This window comes from Vigna radiata, unplaced genomic scaffold (assembly GCF_000741045.1).
Source record: "Vigna radiata var. radiata cultivar VC1973A unplaced genomic scaffold, Vradiata_ver6 scaffold_437, whole genome shotgun sequence".
Lineage (NCBI taxonomy): Eukaryota > Viridiplantae > Streptophyta > Magnoliopsida > Fabales > Fabaceae > Vigna > Vigna radiata.
In genome coordinates, this window is record NW_014541976.1 from 10,328 (window position 1) to 28,867 (window position 18,540).

At 33.0% G+C, this 18,540-nt stretch overlaps 1 long non-coding RNA gene across 1 annotated transcript; it reads right to left on the reverse strand.

Annotated features, from left to right (window-relative positions):
* Window positions 1-8,433: 8,433 nt before the first annotated feature.
* LOC111240726 lies at window positions 8,434-9,845 on the reverse strand. The gene is made up of 3 exons (XR_002666266.1): window positions 9,054-9,845; window positions 8,879-8,978; window positions 8,434-8,712 (listed from the first exon to the last, which is right to left on the reverse strand). It is a non-coding gene; the product is annotated as an uncharacterized LOC111240726 (long non-coding RNA).
* Window positions 9,846-18,540: the final 8,695 nt, after the last annotated feature.

An 18,540-nucleotide genomic window follows, 5' to 3' on the forward strand; every position in this document is an offset into this window, starting at 1 on the left:
GGGATCGGGTTAAGGGTAGGCCAAGAAAGTTTGCATAACAATTAGATAATCAAGCACATTAAACAAGAAGAGTAGATAAGAGGGAGCGATAAGATGAAATTGTAAACCCCCAACAACTCCATTCATCCATAGCCTTTTTCCTCAATTGAATCAAACCATTGCATGTTTATTTTCTGTCTTTGCATCTACGACAATTAATCTTTTTCTGCAAGTCTTACGATTTTGATTCACACGAACGATCCTTTCGAGTCTCTTGGGAAGAACGATATCGGGCATTACCGATTATATTACTTGCACCATCTGGTACACTTGCCAGTGAGTCAACACCTGACTAGGATTGCCTTGGTTGAAATTCCCTTGTCTCTACTGTATTGGTTCCCCATATAGTTAGCTTCCTGTTGCGTCTCCTTTGGTATAGCACATTGACCATTGATATGGTCACCACCACAAAGATCACATAACTGTTGTGCTTGTGAGACATTACGAAGCTCCTTTGGAAGTTGTGAGAGGATCTTTGTCAATGTATCTAGCTTTTGGGTCAAAAGATGATTTTGAGCTAGCATTGCATCATTTGCAGGTAAGTGCAAGAATCCTCTCTGTTGTATAGGTGTGCCCCTTTCATTATATGCTTCTTGTCCATTAGCTGTCATACTCTCTATCAAGTCATAGGCTTCGTCCTCAGTCTTTTGTTTGATATCACCTCTAGCTGAGGCGTCCAACATTATCTTAGACTGCATATTCAGTCCACCCAGGTAAGCAAGAACAATGGTTGTCTTGTCAAATCCGTGAACTGGTGTTTTCNTGAGTAGGCCTTTGAATCNNTCCCATGCTTGACNTAGAGTTTCTTCCATGCCNTGNTTAAATGATGAGATCTCCAGTTTTCCCTGAGTAACCTTGGACTGTGGAAAATATTTGTTAACAAACTTTGTAGCCACAACTTCCCATGTTGTAAATGTCCCTTCAGGAAAAGAATTCAGCCATGTCTTAGCATTGCCCTCTAACGAGAAAGGAAACAAACTAAGCCTCACTCTATCATCTGATACACCTGCCATCTTCACTTTATTGCATATTTCACTAAATGCTGTCAAATGGTCATAAGGATTCTCATTTGACAGGCCATGAAATGGTTTGCTTTGCACCAGGTGTATAAGTGCTGGATTCATCACCATGTTGGTCATTTGATCCGTAGGCATGACTATGCTGTTAAAATGGAAAGGACCAACCGCATTCAATTGGTCTGCAAGAGTGTGTTTTGGAGGAGTTCTTTCAGCCATCTCCTCTATTCTTCTATCTGGTGAAGGTGATAGTAATCTTTCAGGGGAAGGAAACAAATCCCTAGATGGGCGTCTGACTCTCCTTCTCCCCATACCTCGCTTAAGCCTTCAAGAAGAGGTTGCGTATTTTTCTTGCTTCTACTATGTCTGGGCTCTTGCTGCATGCACAAGAAACACAAACCCTAGTAGCACTTTTCATATTTTTTTTAAAATAAAAAAAATAAAAAGATAAAAAGATAAAAAGATAAAAAGATAAAAAGATAAAAAGATAAAAAGATATATACAATCAAGTCAAACTTAATCAGTTTACACTACTAGATAAGTTAAACCACGAGTCCCCGGCAACAGCGACAAAAACTTGTTAAGTCCCTGGCAAGTGTACCAGATCGTTATCAAGTAATATAAACGGGTAAGTCCGAGTATCGTTTTCCCAAAGGACTCTTAGGCCTTAACTTTCATGTAAACAAATCGCGTAAGACTTGAGAAAAGAATAAATTTGGTGGTTATATGCAAATAACAGAAATAAACATGCAATGCAGTTGATTCAATTAGTTTTGAGAAACTATGGATGAATGGTGTTGTTGGGGCTTACAATTTCATCTTATCCTCTTTCATATATCTACTCTTTTTATTTACTTCACTTATTTATCTAATTGTCATGCAAACTTTCTAGTTTACCCTTAACCCAATCACTTGGTGAAAAAAGCCTATTATTAATTACCGGCTTGCTATCCCTAGCCTCCCCTAGTAACCAATAATGCAATGCGATCAAAAGCAACTACAATTGACCGTCCTACCCCTATCCCTAGGCGATATTGGTATAATCAAGGAATTTTCCACCAGTTCATGACATTACCGTATGTCCTTATATCGATAAAGACAAACATCTTTTACTGAATGAGTTAAACAATAAAAGCATTGAGCATATATGAGAACCCAACAATTGATAAACAAGTATATGACAAACATATGAAATAAATAAGAATTTGAATATATGAGAGCTTCAAAAGATTACATTGTTCCCCAATAACAAAGGCTTTAGTTCACCATAATCATGGTGAATCTAGATGAAATATGATGAAAGAATGGAAGAAATAACCCTAAACTTGGTTGATTGGAGCCTAAGCATCCAAGGAACCTCCTCCAAGGTATGTGGAATAGTTCTGGACGTTTCTCTCTGCCAAAAGAATCCCCTTCTAATTCGCACTGCAGCTATATATAAGCCCAAAAAGATAATAGAAAGATTTACAAAATCTAGCTAAAAAAAACAGACAACCGCCCAGGCGCCTAAATTCACCACTCAACGGTTTGCCTTGTGCTGCTTTGACCGCTCAACAGTCAATTTTGCCGCTGAGCGGTTTCCCTCTAATCGCTCTGAGAGCTCAGCGGACCATTCTGGCGCTCAACAGCTTGCTTGACCCTTCTTTTCATCATTTTTCTCCTTCTTTCATGGGTCTAAGTCCACCTTACTTCACTTCCATCTTTAATTCATCCAAAAACCCTGCAAAACAATGTAAAACAAGCATAATATCGCTAAAACCAACTTTTGACTCTCACAAGACACAATTAAGTGTTTTACTTGATTTAAAGCTCATTCTAAGCCATAAATGGTGTGTTTTACTATCAAATTTAAGCATGAAAATAACAGTTTTTAGACCGTTATCAAGTTCACAAGGTTACATCATCCCTTAACAACAAATAAAAATTAGTTTTCGATCGTCATGGTGAAACTAGATGTACAATGGAGAGGAATGAGATAGAAAAACCCTAAAAGTTGAATATGGAAGCTCTCGCATCCAAATCTGCCTCCAAAGAGTGAAAGAGTGTGTTGTTGCGCTTCCTCTGCCAAAAGATACAAAACCTAGGGCTCTTGGCTCCTTTAAATAAAGCGAAATGAAAATAGAAAAAAAGCCTAGGCTCATCTCGCTGGCACTCAACGCTCTACTTAAGGAGCTCGGGCGTGCTACGATGCTAAAACTAGCACTTAGCTACACTCAAAAGGCGAGCAGGCATGGTGCATCTGGAAAAGTGGCGCTCAGTGCCCCGAAAAGAGCGCCCGAGCGTGGTGTGGTAGTCTTTGGCGCTGGGGGCCCCTAAAAGGGTTCACAGGCGTCCTGTGTTCCTCCTTTCTAGTGCTTTTTCGGGTCTTTCTGAATTCCATCTCCTTAGCACTTCAGCTTTGCTTCCATATTATCTCATTTCTTGCTAAAACAAGGGAATTTTGTCATAAAATCATTAAGTTCTAACTCAACTATCTTATTCACACAACTTAATAGAAAAATATGATTTCAAGCAAGTTTCTAAGTAAAAAAGAGTGCATTTAGTATCAAAATTATATCACAGATAACGATATTTTCAACTGTTATTAGTATCCTCATCAACACTCAAATTCAAAACAAAGAAACTAAGATAGGATCACTCTCATTCTCTTCAACCTGACTTACCCGACACAGGTTATATGTTCAAACAGTACAAAAAGAACCTGAAAGAAATACACTCAATAGTGTAGATGATTCAAAACATGTATGCTCCTTTATGTCTTGAATGATTTCTTGTGATCTTGTTCACCAATCTAACTTGAATCCTCCAAGAACTCTTGATTGTGCCTATACTTAAACTCAAACAAAATGTCAGTATATTGAAAATTAATTTTCGTAATTGATTCAAGTTTCAAAACTTGTTTATATAGAAACAGAAATTCTTACACAATTTAACCGATTATATTGAAATGTTAATCGATTAAGCAAAAGTTTTTGCTTTAATCGCTTATGTCACTAACGTAATCGATTAAAATGACACTTATGTCTTGTTCTGCTTCTTCTGACTTATTTTAACAAATTAGATCATTAGCTATCGATTAGGCCAAAGTTTCTGTTTTAATCAATTATGTAACTAATGTAATCGATTAAAATGAATAGTTTTGCCCTATTTTACTTTATATGAGTTCTGACATGTTTTAACATATTAGATTACTAATGTAATTGATTAATATTATCATAAAACTACAAATTTGAACTCTTTAAACCTATTTCATTCATCAACTCATGATCTAAGCATCTAACACAATTTTATTATAGTTTTAATCATTTGCTTATCAATTGTGTTGTGCAAGAATGAAATTTGGAATTAACTCATTTTTTTACTCTATTCCTATTTTATCTCTTATAATATAACTATTAAATATTTAAAAATATATATATAATTTTTACATAATTTTCTAAAAGTAACTACTATTTTTAAATATTTTGTATTTTGTATAAAACTGTCACTGTTTTTTTTTTCTCTCTTCTTTTTTTATTATTTATATTATAATTGTAGTTTCTACAACTGATATTAAGATATTTCTTATTATCTTTTTATATATTAACTTAATCAATTTATATATATATTATTAATTTATAATACAATACAAATATTTAAAACATATGAATAGTGTCTATGTTTATATTAATATATATATCTATGTTTATATTAATATATATATATATATATATATATATATATATTATTTTCTTCTTTTATCTATAATTATTATTTCCATTTTATTCTTTAAAATATAATTAGTTATTCACTTTTTAATAGTTATTTTTTTTAATTCAAATAATATTAATAGTGAAAAATTATTTATATAATAAAAAACTTGTTCAAGTAATTTATTCTTACAATTATTTAATTTTATATTGAATAATTATTTTGAAATAATGTAAAAAAGTGAACACGGCATATATGATTTCACATGTATATATAAAATCATTTTTTTTTCGTACAATCTTTCAAATAATCATCAAATGTAATTTTCTTGATTCTAATTTCCATGTCTTTACAAATTTTCAAATTTTTCATTTTAAAGTTAAATCTATTAAATAACATTTCAAATTTAAATAAAACAATTTATTATAAACAAATATATATATTGAAAAATTTCAATTGAAACACAATTTTTATAAAATATTATTAGAAAAGTATAAATCAAAGAAAACAACAACATTGAAATGTAAACTTTTGCTCATTACAGAAACCACCCTTAAACCCTTTTTTTGCGCAAACTTTGTTGCATTCTCCCTTGCAAGGACCGACGCACATAAGATCACGGTCAATGATTTTTCTTCCTGCTTCTGCTACTGCTGTTCCTGCGTTGATATTACCATAAAATTATTTTTTGTAAAAAAATTATATCAAACTTCATAAAAAAATTCACATGGATTTATGTGATTTGCCTTTATTTTAGAGAAAAAAAATAACATAATAAATATTAACAAAAACCATACTTCCAACTTATTATATGATAAATAATACTAAATTAGAGAAATGAAAGTAATGTTTTTTTCTAATTACCTGCTGTCAGAATCAGAGCAACAAACAGAATGTTGAAGAGAAAAGGATAATAGAAGCGAAAAGCCATTTCTAAATATTTTTCTTTTTCGGGGATTTTTTTTGCTGGTGATTTGAAGGCTTCACATATAAGTAGTATATATAAAGGCTATTCAGGATTCACATCCAGTACTCATTATACCTAATTGGATATAAACATAAAGATGAGGTTTTGGTAAAAAAAACTCCAAAAAAGTTATTTAATAAATGATATGTTCAATTCCATGAAAGTTTAAAATTTAAAATTTAAAATTTAAATTCATTTGTTAGCATTAAACAAGGTTCATATTTTCCAGTTTAAAAGGTAATTTGGAGGAAATTAGTGAAGAGTGATAAAATTTTCTTTTTTTTTCATTAATTTCATTAATATATTGTACTTAATAATTATTCTACACTTCTCCATAATTAGTATATTTTTAATTTTATTGAACATATTAAATTAAAAATTAACTAATAAATTAATGTGTAAAAATATTACTTTTTATTATTTAGTCAAATTTAAATTAAAGAATTAAATAATATTAATTTAATAAATTTTGTTATAATACATATAAACACTTAAATAAAGACATTTCAAAATAAAAAACCTTATATTTATTTATCTTAATATAAATTAATCATAGTTGTAAATAAAAGTTAATATTATTCCGAATTTAAGTTATAAAAAATAAATAAATTTTAAACATAATTTACTTGATACTTAAGCCTATATAACATTAATTAGCAATTCTAACCTAAAAAAAGCTTTTAAATGTTAACGAAATGTGTTAAATATATGTTTCATATCTTTGTTTAAATACATGTTAACAAATTTTGTTAAATATAGTTTATTTTAATATGATTTATTAATTAATTTAAATTTGAATAACGGATATAAAAAATAATAATATTTTTACTCATTAATATTGTTAATTAAGATTTAGTTTAACATAATCATAAAATAAGTAAATTTTCGACGGTTCAAATCCTTTGGAAATAGCCAAAAACTGTCAGTAATGACCTATTACCGACGGCTTACAGACGCTTTGAAAGTCGTCGATAAAACCCTTATTGCTAACCTTTACTGACGGCTTTGGCCCTTCGGTAATTACCGAGGGGCAAAAGCCTTCGGTAATTACCGAGGGACAAAAATCTTCAGTAATTACCGAGGGGCTAAAGTCTTCAGTAATTACCGAGGGGCAAAAACCTTCGGTAAATAAAAGAATGAGATTGTATAAAAGACACAGCCCTGTACATTATAATTTACACCCCTAGAACATTATAATTTTTAAAAGACAAGCAAAAATATATCAGAGAAGGAAAAGGCATGAATTTAAGCACTTTTTCTAAAAAAATAAAAATTAAAGAATGAGATTCAGGGCCAAAACAGTACAACTGACCAAAGTCTAAAACAAAGGGTGCCTTATGTGGCAAAAGTCTCAAAACTAAACAGCTACATAAAACTGTAAGAAGAAAATGCCCTACAGTTCTTCAGTCCCAAAGAGAAAGAAGGGGAGAAATGAAGAAAATTGAACAAAACAAATACATAAAATTAGACATGGCTTTGGCTTTGCTTCCCTAATTAAGTCAACTGCACTACACTTATGCCCGACAACTAGTTGCCTCATGCAACTGCTTGAATTGTTCCATTTGATCTAAAGCCACAACCCTTCCACGATATCCACCCCTGTTGCCGCAGCTACGACCTACAACAAAATTTAATTACAATTGTTAAATAAAATTAAATGCATATTATTAGTTAACTTAATATTAGTCACAATAACAAAATTTATTGCCACATAGAGCATCTTAATAAGCTTAAAAATTAAAAAGTACTGGGTGGAAAATATCAAAAAATTGAATTGGACAAGATGATTGAATATTTCTCCTTCCCAATCAGCTCTACAAAACCTAAATCAAAACAGAACATATCTCCCAATCTTAAAGAGCCAGAAGAATCAAGTTCAATTACTTCCAAAATATCAAATAAAACAGTAAAAGCCAATAGCCTAATACTATTAGACAACCCATACTTCCATCAACACTTACACAACCAATTCAAACACTTCCAGAATATCAATAGCAAAATTTAACTACACTTTATAAGGTTTTAAGATCGAAACAATAAATGAAAAACACGAGTCACAATTAATGCAATTAATTATTTATAGAGAAATATAATTCATTATACAATATACAATATACAAATTAAAATAGAAAAATATCTTAGGAAGTTAAGCAAACTCCTCTAATCATATAATAAATAAATAAGTTATTTAATGGGCATTTAATTCTTTTAACATTATTTGATTAGTATTTGTTATATACAATAAATTTATTCACTATCTTCATTATAAAATCTTATCCTACATAAGTTAAATTGAATAAAAAAGATGTAATCATTCTTTTGTAAAACAAGATAACATCTTTCGCTTTGGAAGGACTTGAAAAAAATGGATAAACCAAAATCAGGATATGTATAATAATAAAGAAATGTTAGATTTTCGACTAGTCACAATGAGACTAAGTTGCTTACCTGCTCCATTAAAGCAACAACTTCACATAGATTAAAATCAAAAGACAAAGTTTCAAGTTGGACAAAGAACATCAATGGACAAATATACAACCAGAGTTTGCAGCATAGTTTATGATGTTTTATTTAACATATAAAACACAACCAGAGTCACAATGACACTTTATTTTGCTTATGAGACAAAGTCTATGATGTTTTATTTAACATATAAAACACAATGCATAGTTTCAGAACCTAACAGAGTCATTAACACAGTAACTATATCAGCAAAACTTTGCTTGTTTATGACTTAAAGCAGAGGACCCTTCTTTTCTCCTCAACATGGAAAAAGTAGGAGCTGTGACCAAACCAAATAATGAGCACTTTCTTCTGGTCATGCATGCATCAAATCTCAAAACTTAATAAAGGCATTTAACATGATTGAGCTCATTCTGCAGCTTTCTTGTCTTCTGAAGAATTGTTGATGGGTTCAAACCATTTGGTATTCATGGCAACACCAATTCTCCCTCCTTGAATTTTCTTCCATTCAAACCTTTCTCGTAAGATTGCCCATATCTGGACACCTAAACTCTTAATTCACACTCACTAAGTAACCTTAAAAACATAATTGTAATATATAATTCTACAAGTTTGATAGCAAAGTCGATATATTAATGATGTTACACTAATCAAAGTATATGAAAGATGATTTTGGTAACTCTTGTCATATCAGAATACTTACTCAATTTCAGGACTTAGCTAACCTTTGTATCTTTGCTGAAGTTCTTCAGGAATATCATAATGTGATACTGTCTGTGATATTGTCATAAAAGGTTTTATTCCTAAATCAAAACCAGAAAAGGAAAAGTGTTAGAGATAGAAAAACTATAGAATTAATGATATAGAAAAAATGAAACCTCTTGAAAGAAGTGTGTCAATTAGACTGTTATAGTAATCAATGCCAGCCAAATTCACTTTGCCAAATCTCTCCTCTGGATCAAATTTATAATGCAATAGTCAGAGATAGAAAAAGTAAATGTTTGGCTCGGCGTCGAGTGCTCCCCAAACAGCAGAGTGGTGGGCCTCTCCCGCCTTTCCCTCAACCTCCGTGGTCCAATTGATTCTCTCTCTCCACTAGTGTACCTCTACTTCCTTAACCTCCACAAAAACCTCTACCTCCTTCTCCACTTTGACATCTCCGATAACAACATTTACGGCCCAATCCCGAACCAACACCACTTCACTGCAACGTCCTCGACACGCAGACCCCCAACAACCCCTACCCTTGTCGCAACAGTCACAAGGAGCAAAACACGAATCCTAGCTGCAAACCAACCACCAACGAACCACCGTCAGCGTTCGCAACAACAACCGCTTCAAACCGCCTTAGGGTGACAACCTCACGCTTCAAACCAACGAACTGCTTCAAACAAAGAGTAGGGAATGGAAGAGTGTCACCCAACAATGAACCTCCTTCAACGCCCACACCACCAAACTCGCACCGTCAAACCGTAGCATTGAACCGGCCGACGACCACCAAAGTTTCAACCCTAAGTCAGGGAGTGAGTTCGACAGGGGGAGACACTTCTACTTTTTGGGAAATTTGGGTTCATTTGACGAACAAGTATTCATTTGAACTTAAAAGCATCGTAAGCCGTTACCGAAGGGCAAAAGCCCTCGGTAGTTAACTTCACCAATAGATTACCGAAGGTTTGAAGACCGTCGGTAATAAGCCTTTGGTACTACTCGTTTTTATTGTAGTGATGTACAAGTATCACTACTCTCACTTGCATTATCTCATATATTTTATTATTCTCAGGAAACATTATCATACAATATGTAAACAAAACACAAAGAATTGAAATGTACTTATTAATATTTATTATAAATTTCACTATAAGAATGTTTGCATGTAACTTCCAAAAAATAGAGTGAGTAGGTATCGGATGTTTAGTCAGCTTATTCCTTAGACAACTATATGTAAGGATGGCAAAAAAATTTGCGCCCGCAGATATCCGCGGATAAAATCCGCGACGGATAGTTGATACCTACAAATATTTACTACCCGAAACTCGCGGATAGCGGATATTTTAATACCCGCTTATAAACGGGTTGGGTGCGGGTATTATACTATCCGTACCCGCAGATATCCGCTACCCGCAAAAAATAAAAATAAAAATATAATTTTTTTTATTAAGTTTAATTTAATTAAAATTAACATTAATTTATATTTTACAAGGTTATATTTAATTAAAATTATACTATATAAAGTATACCGATCGGAATTAATTGTCATTTATGGACAATTAAATGTATTAATAGGTCATATTATCTTACTCTTTTCAAAATATACGGTATTGATTATTGATTATTCGGTTTAATTGCCTAAAAATATACTGCACTAATGGTTAATTAATGGGATTGTCTGCCACATGTCCTATAAATATACAATTGATGTTTAGGTACAATCTTCCTCTTCAATCCTAATAAAATTTAGACCTCTTTATATCTTGAGCATCGGAGTGTCTTCAGCATGTCAACAACCCATCGGAGTGGATGAAATTCTCAGGAAGGATTGAAGATCAAAAGAGAACAAAGCAAAGAAGAACGACTAACCCTTAGGTCAATTCAACCGAAACAAAAATTAAATTTTGATTTATATTTAATTTAATTTATATTATATTTTATATATTTTTTTAATTATATTTAAATTTTATTTTAATAATTTATAAAAATATATTTTTTAAATATTTGCGGGTATCCGCGGATATCCGCGGGTTTTAAAATATCCGCAAATATTTTTTAAGAGGGTATCCGTGCGGGTAGCAGGTGAATTTTTTTTTGTCGGGTTGGGTTACGGTTAGGCACTATCCGTGCCCGATCCGACCCGTTACCATCCCTAGTTGTATGCATAGTAGCACAGTTGTCCCTGTGTTTTGTTTTTCTATATATAACAGACACATGTACACTTATGAAATACACACAGTTTCATTGCATTTAGTTTTTCCTGTATTCTTTCTCTACTTTTTTCTCTATCGCACGGTTCAAGGTCTTTTTTCATTTTGTGCACATTCTTTTCTCTGTTCCATCAGAATTGTCATTCAGTGTAATAGTCTTTTGTTGTTTGGTGTAGAAGTTGCTTTAGTTGTTCCATACAACTGGCATCTAGAGCTCAAGGTTCAAGATTTGGGAGCTTTAGAAATCATCAAGGCTTGGTGGAGGCTTGGCGGAAAGATGGTTGAAGCATGAAGATCATCAAGACTGTGTTTCTTGGTGAAAGATTGGAAGTTGGTAGAATGGCCAACAATGATATTTCATTCGCTAATCTACCAATTCTCACTGAGAAAAATTGGAGCAGATGGAGTACACAAATGCAGGTCTTATTCAGATATCAAGATATGCATGAGGTTGTTGAAAGTGATTGTCAAGAATTCCCTGCGGGTACAACAAATGATCAGAAGGTTGAGGAGAGAAAGAAAGACAATAAGGCATTGTTCATCATTCACCAATGCATGAACAATGCTCATTTTGAAAAAATCCAGCATGCAAAGACTGCGAGGGAGGCTTGGAGTATTCTTGTTATATGTCATACTGGGGGAGAGAAAATCAAGAGGGTCAAGTTGCAGACATTAAGAAGACAATATGAATTATGTTGATGTTGGAGGGTGATAAAGTCAGAGAGTATTTTGATAAATTACTAGCCATCACCAATCAAATGAAGGGATGTGGAGAACCTTTTTTCAATCCATATAGAGCCTTTTTCAGTTTGAACACATGGTTAGGATACTCAAAATCCTGAAAACTAGGAGGTTGTTCAACAAATACTTCTTCCATAATTTACCCGTTCAGAAATGCACTCTTCACATCCATTTGATACAATTTAAATCTCATCACTGAGGCAATGACTGGAAGAATTCTTATGGCTTCCAATCTGGCCACTAGAGCATAGGTCTCGTCATAATTGATTCCATCTTCTTGACTATAACCCTTTGCAACCAATCTGACCTTATTCTTGATGATTTCACCAGAGTCATCCATTTTATTCTGGAACATCCACTTTGTACCAATTACCTATTGAGTTTTTACCCTTGGAACAAGTTCCCAAACATTTTTCCTTTTAAACTAATTTAACTCTTCTTGCATTGCCATCATCCAGTTCTCATCAACAAGAGAAACATAAATATTCTTAGGCTCAATCTTTGACACATATGCAACATTCATGCAAAATTGATTTAGTTGTCGTTGAGTAGAAACTCCTCTTGCGATATCCCCAATGATGTTGCTGGTAGAAACATTTCTTGGAGTTTTCCATTCTTTCACAGTTTCAGCTCTAGGAGAACCAATAGTAACTTCTGGAGTTTCATCTTTAAGAGCTTCTACATGTCCTTCTTCTTCTTCTCCTGCAGAATCACCTACATCTACACTCTTTCTCTTTCGTACACTACTACAAAATTAGTCGTTGATAGTGCTTAATAGATATCCCTTTTTTAAAAAAGCACTACCTATGAATATGCAGAAAAACAGATAGCGCTTTTTTAAAAAAGCACTATTTATACCTATGACAATAGATAGCGTTTTTTTTAAAAGCACTATCTGTAAATAATTAATAATTTTTTTAATTCATAATTTAAAATAGACTAATAGATAATGTTTTTTTAAAAAAGATTTATCTATTATAAAGTTAAAAAAAATTGAAAAGAGGTTTTGGAACCCCTTTATCTGTGTATTTTACGCTTTTCCTTCTTTTTACTCTTATATTTTTCAAAATTTCCCTCTTTTTCCTATTTACTCTTGTATTTTCCAAAAAAAAAAATTCCTTTTTTTCTAAATTTTCAGTTTCACTTAGTGTTCAAATTTAGAAATCTCCTTGTTCCCAAATTTCATTTTTTGTTTGCTCATAAATTTCACTTCGTGCTTGCCTCCAAATTAGGCGTTCTGATGATAGAAGTGATGATGTTGTTGAAGACATCACTAACGAACCACACCTCGCTCTTTTTCGCCACATTTTCATTGTGCTCGCATTAGCTTGCACCTCATCTTCAGTTTTGCGTTGCTTCTCTCATTCTCGCGAAGCATCACCAATAAACAACACCTCGAGTTCTCTCTCCTACAACAGCCACAATTTTTCATAGATCTACCTTTTCTCCTCGCATTTCTATCTTATTTCATCCATTTCAGCCTTAGAAACACCATCTTCACTGATTAGTTCTTCTAGGGTTTCCCTCATCTTTCATATTTTTCTTTGATTTTAACTGTTTAAATCCTCTGTTACTCCGATTAAACACTTTTCCACCATTTAATCTCCATTTTGATTTGTTTAATCAGTTAACTTAGTGTTTTAGGGTTCTTTCACCGTTTAAATTAGGGGTTCTTTGCTTCATTCACGGTTTTGGTTCGTTTCCTCTAGGATTTGTGTTTTTCCCTTTGCGTCTAAGATTTCATTCCTTCTCCTTCGAGTTTTTCATCATTCCACTGTGTTTAAGTCTTCGAGGAAACTTTGAAGGAGTCCATAGTGTGTTCGTTTGGAGTTCTTCTCGGAGCTTATTCCATCACTTCCCTTTGACAAGGTATTACACTTTTCTGTTTGTAGGTGGTTTATGATTAATGTATTTGCATTGCAGTTTGACTAATTCGTAGCTTGTGTTGTCAGCAAGGACTTATGTGTTCAAGCTAGTAGATTCATCTTTTTATTTTATTGAAACTCAATATGCACCGTACTTTTCAACTGAATGCCGCAATCATTTTAGACAAAGCTATTGCTAAAACTTTCTCTGAATAATTAAATGTGTTAAAATAGAATGGCTCAATTTCTCACACCAAGAGAGGGGTGATTTGGTGAAATATAAAAACAAAGTTCTTTTAAAATCTTTTTTGCAAAAGGTGATGCCTTTAAAGCTTTCTTGAAACGCAAGGAAAAAGACTTTATAATGCAGCGAAAATAAGTCGAATAAGTACAGAGTAAAGTCAATTAAAAGTAAAAGAGTAGGGATCAGAGAATTCAAACACTGCATTTTTATACTGGTTTGGCCAACTTGCCTACATCCAGTGTCCTTCCGACCATGGGAAGAAAATGCACTATAATGATCGAGGTTCTTACAACAAGGCTTTTATAGAGACCTCACATCAAAAATATAAAACACGTCTCTAACCCGCAAATAAAAATATAGGCAATACAATAACTAGACCAGCAACAAGAAACCCCTCTTTTGTTGTCTAAACCCTTTGAGAAACCCCTCAAAGTCAAGAATGCCGCACGCTCTTCTTCCTATAGTCACAACAGGCAACACAACCCAATATTCAGTAGATTGTAGAACCTGATCTTGCAGTAGACACCCAAATCTGTAGATAGATTAGACTTTGAATACACAACAACCTTGCTCTTCAAGAGATCTCAAGGAGATTATCACCATGGTCACTTCTTGATTCTTGGAGCTTTTTCCTCTTTCTATAAGACAATACTTTTTTGAAAAGATATCACAAAACTATTAGTTTCAAAAATATTCTTACAGAGATCAAATTCGCGTCAATTTATAGGATAACACAACTTTGATGCATTTTAGTCGACTAGGCTGCTAATGCAGTCAAATATAAGAAATCAGTTATAGTAGTTAGCAACAATCAATGCAATTAATTGAATTCACAATTAATGCAGTCAAATCTCATTAACCAAATTAAAAATATGACTGTTAGACAATTATATCAAGCATTAAAAAAATTTCAAAACAACAACAAATTTAGTCGAATGCAACACACATATAATCGACTATGTAACACTGTAAATCAGAGTTTTGAAAAACTTTCTCTTTGAAAAATCTCACAACACACTTTGAAAATAGTTTGTGCAAGGACACGAGTTTTAATCGACTCACCCCATAATGAAGTTGACTTAAAACTGTTGTTTTGCCACACAATTAAAATTCAACATTAGTGCATGTGGTTTTTCTTTTCCAAAAACATGTGTCATGCATTCACAGATAAAATCACTATAACACAGTGAAATGCAATGAACAACACAATAGCAACACAATCATGTTCTCACATAAGCATATAACATGTAAGCAAAGAACATGTAATACATAATACACATGTGTTATTAATTATGCGTTGTCAGCATCAAAAACTCACATATTACTGAGATTTTGGGTTCAGTTAAACTTGTGCTCCCCCTAACAACAATCTCAACAAAATGGTTGTTGTTTATGATTTTTTTTTCTTGTGTTCAACTAGCTAAGTTCCCCTGCATCAAATGCTCTACTCATGGTTATCTTTTCTGTGGTAAATAGAATTACAGATTAATGTATCTAATTTGTCATACAAGGCTAAATATGATTCAGAACGGTACTTATGGGAAAAGGAATTTACTACACATTTTTTTATAACTAGATAGATTATCTTCCTTTATTTTCTTATAAACCCTGCAGCTCAAGAATTCTAAAGGGTATACCTTGTAGTCTAGCCATTATCTACCTTCACCTTTGCCTGAAGATATTTCTTTTTCTTGTGTTATACATTGCCATGGAAATAGGTAAGTCAACTTTTAGGAATACTGTTATCACGCCAGGACAAAGGATTTGGAGAGACACTTTGACCCTTATGGGAAAATATTAAATATAAGGATCAAAAGGAATTTTTCTTTTATTCAATATGAACCACAGGAGGATGCTACTAGAGCTTTATATGCAACCAACCTAAGGTTTGTAACATGTTTGAATTCAATAATATGTTTCTTTTTTTGTGTAGGAAAGAGGCTTCTATATTGGAATGGAATAGAACCGAGGTTGTGTCTCACTAAGACCAAATTGATCAAAGAGTTCCTTTCAAAATTCAATACGATATTTGGGAAATTATGACACCAAAGGCAGGGTTCAAAGAATTTCATTGGTCAAAGACTATTGATGGCAAATGGTGAGTCCTGTATTGACTTAGATTTCCTTCTCTCTATCTTGCTTTGTTGAATATTATTGAAGTATAACGCATATTAGTTGATCATGTTGCTCATCTTAAGCCATCTGAAGGTGGTTCAATGTTGAGGCAAATCGGTAAATGTACCGAGTCACACAAGTAATATAAAATGGTAAGACCAAGTATCGTATCCTAGAGGATTCTCGGCACTGGACAATTGCGTGAAAACAAGATTAATTAAGACTTAAAATAAAAGAGATCATGGATTTGTATTGCAAGAATAATAAAATAAAGCAAAATAAAATTGATCAGTGGCAAAAGAGCACAGAGATGAATGGAGGTTGATTTATATGGGATGAGTATGTTGTTGGGGTTAGATTTCACCAAGTTTCCTCTCATGTATATAAGAATTCTTCTTTATTCATTAATGCCAACGTCCCTCACTAAAACACTTAAACCCGATGTCTCGGTAAATAAGCCCGTCCCTAATTACTAGTTCATACAATTCCTAGCATTCCTGGTAAAAAGATGTGAAGATCAAGAGGTTAAGACGACTAAGACCCACACCCTCATGTCTGAGCAATATCACCCTTAAGAGTAATTTAACAAGGATCTGAATTGAAAGGAACCTGTCGGCACTCATGCAATTCAGAGATCATCCTATTGTATAAGCAAGCAATAAGAATAGATAAATTACTCTAACAATTAATGAAAAAGCATATGAAATTAAGAATCAGTTCAAATACATGAGAGTTTACAAGGTTACATCATTCCCCAACAACAAATAGAAATTAGTTCCCCATAGACATGAGGGAACCTATGAACAATGGAAGAAAGAAAGAATTGGCTAGGAGTATATTGCTATGCTCTCTTCTGCCAGGGATGCAAAACCTAGAGCCCCAGGGTCCTTTAAATAGTGTCAAACGCGTCCGGTCCAAAGAATCAAATAAGAGCAGAATTAGATCACAAAATTGAGAATTCTTGGAGCGAAACTGAGAGCTTTCTCTGAAACAGGACAATGAAAATGTTAGATCACAAAAGTCTTAGAACAAATCATGTTCAGTTTCTATTTATAGTTTTCCTGTCAGCCTCAGTTGAATGACCTACTAATAGAGTCGACTGTATTAAATCAGTTATTACAAACAGTCAACACACAGGCTCCTCAGTCAACAGAATTAACACACATTTATGACAGTTGACCCAGATAGTTAATCTTAACTAACTTTTGAAAATATAGCCGTTGGAGTAAGTAGGCAAAATAGAATTCCAAATACAACAGTGATACAGTTGTATGAGTGATCCACACTGTCGACTGACTCATGAAAAAACACTTTGAAATTCTTTTCATCTCAAAATCTCATCAAGTACACGTGTACAAAATCTGTACAAAGATTTTAGCTTAATCGACTCCATTACCAGTGTAGTCGACTGAACTGAACCTTTGTTACAACAAATATANGTTCATAAAAGTACTTGTGAGNTTTTCTTTGGAAATGTGTAANAGTAATAAAAAATCATTTTAACACACATTTCAACACAGGCATGTTCCAAATATATAACACATAGTCAATCATAGGAACATCCATGTAAAATAACAAAACATGTTCAATAGAGACAATGTTCAAAACAGTATAGCATATCAACTGAACATGTAGTACTGGAACATATGTACTGTTATTAAGCAATGTGTTGTCATCATCAAAAACCAGTTTGATATAGAGTTTGTGTTGTCAACAATCTCAACATCCTTTTGTACACTTACCTTGAATCAATTGATTACTTGAGTTGATTTTCACTTTTGCAATCCTCTTTTGAGATAGTTCTCTATCTCTAAAGTCCCTCTTTGGGCAGACCTTATCCTTCTCAAGCAAGTGGTGGTCCTTCCTTGATGCTTATCTTGGAGCCTTCTTCAAGTGGTGCATCTTCAAGTCCTAAGTTTCCTTTTCTCTAATCTTTTCCGCTTTTTATTTCCTTTCCATACTCTTGTATGTCATTTAGTATATTCTCCCTAGGGATGCACTTCCCCATCACCAGCAGTGCAGAATTTGATCAAACAGTAAACGCAAATCACTTCCTCCTAAAGAAACTCTTCAAAGAAAGACCTTCTTCGTCTTCTTGATGAGTTCTTGGAGCCTTTTCACAAAGATAACAATCTAAAATATCATAATGAAATTGTTAGAATAGACAAAGTCTCTATTATTAACATAATCACGTCTATTTATAGTTTTCTGTCAAAGAGACGCTCCAATAGTCAATTTTACTACTAATACAGTCGACTGTCACTTGACAGTTATAACAGTTAAATCAATTATTAGCGGTCAAACCAACCAAATTGATTTCGCATTTAATTCAGTTGACTTGCAATAAATGCTTGACTAAAGAATCAAAATATAGTCGTTATACATCACAAGCATTAACAGAGTTTCAAAACATAAATAACTAAGTCGAATTTCGTACTTATGCAGTCGACTCTAACATGTCAAAACAGTTTTGAAAAACTTT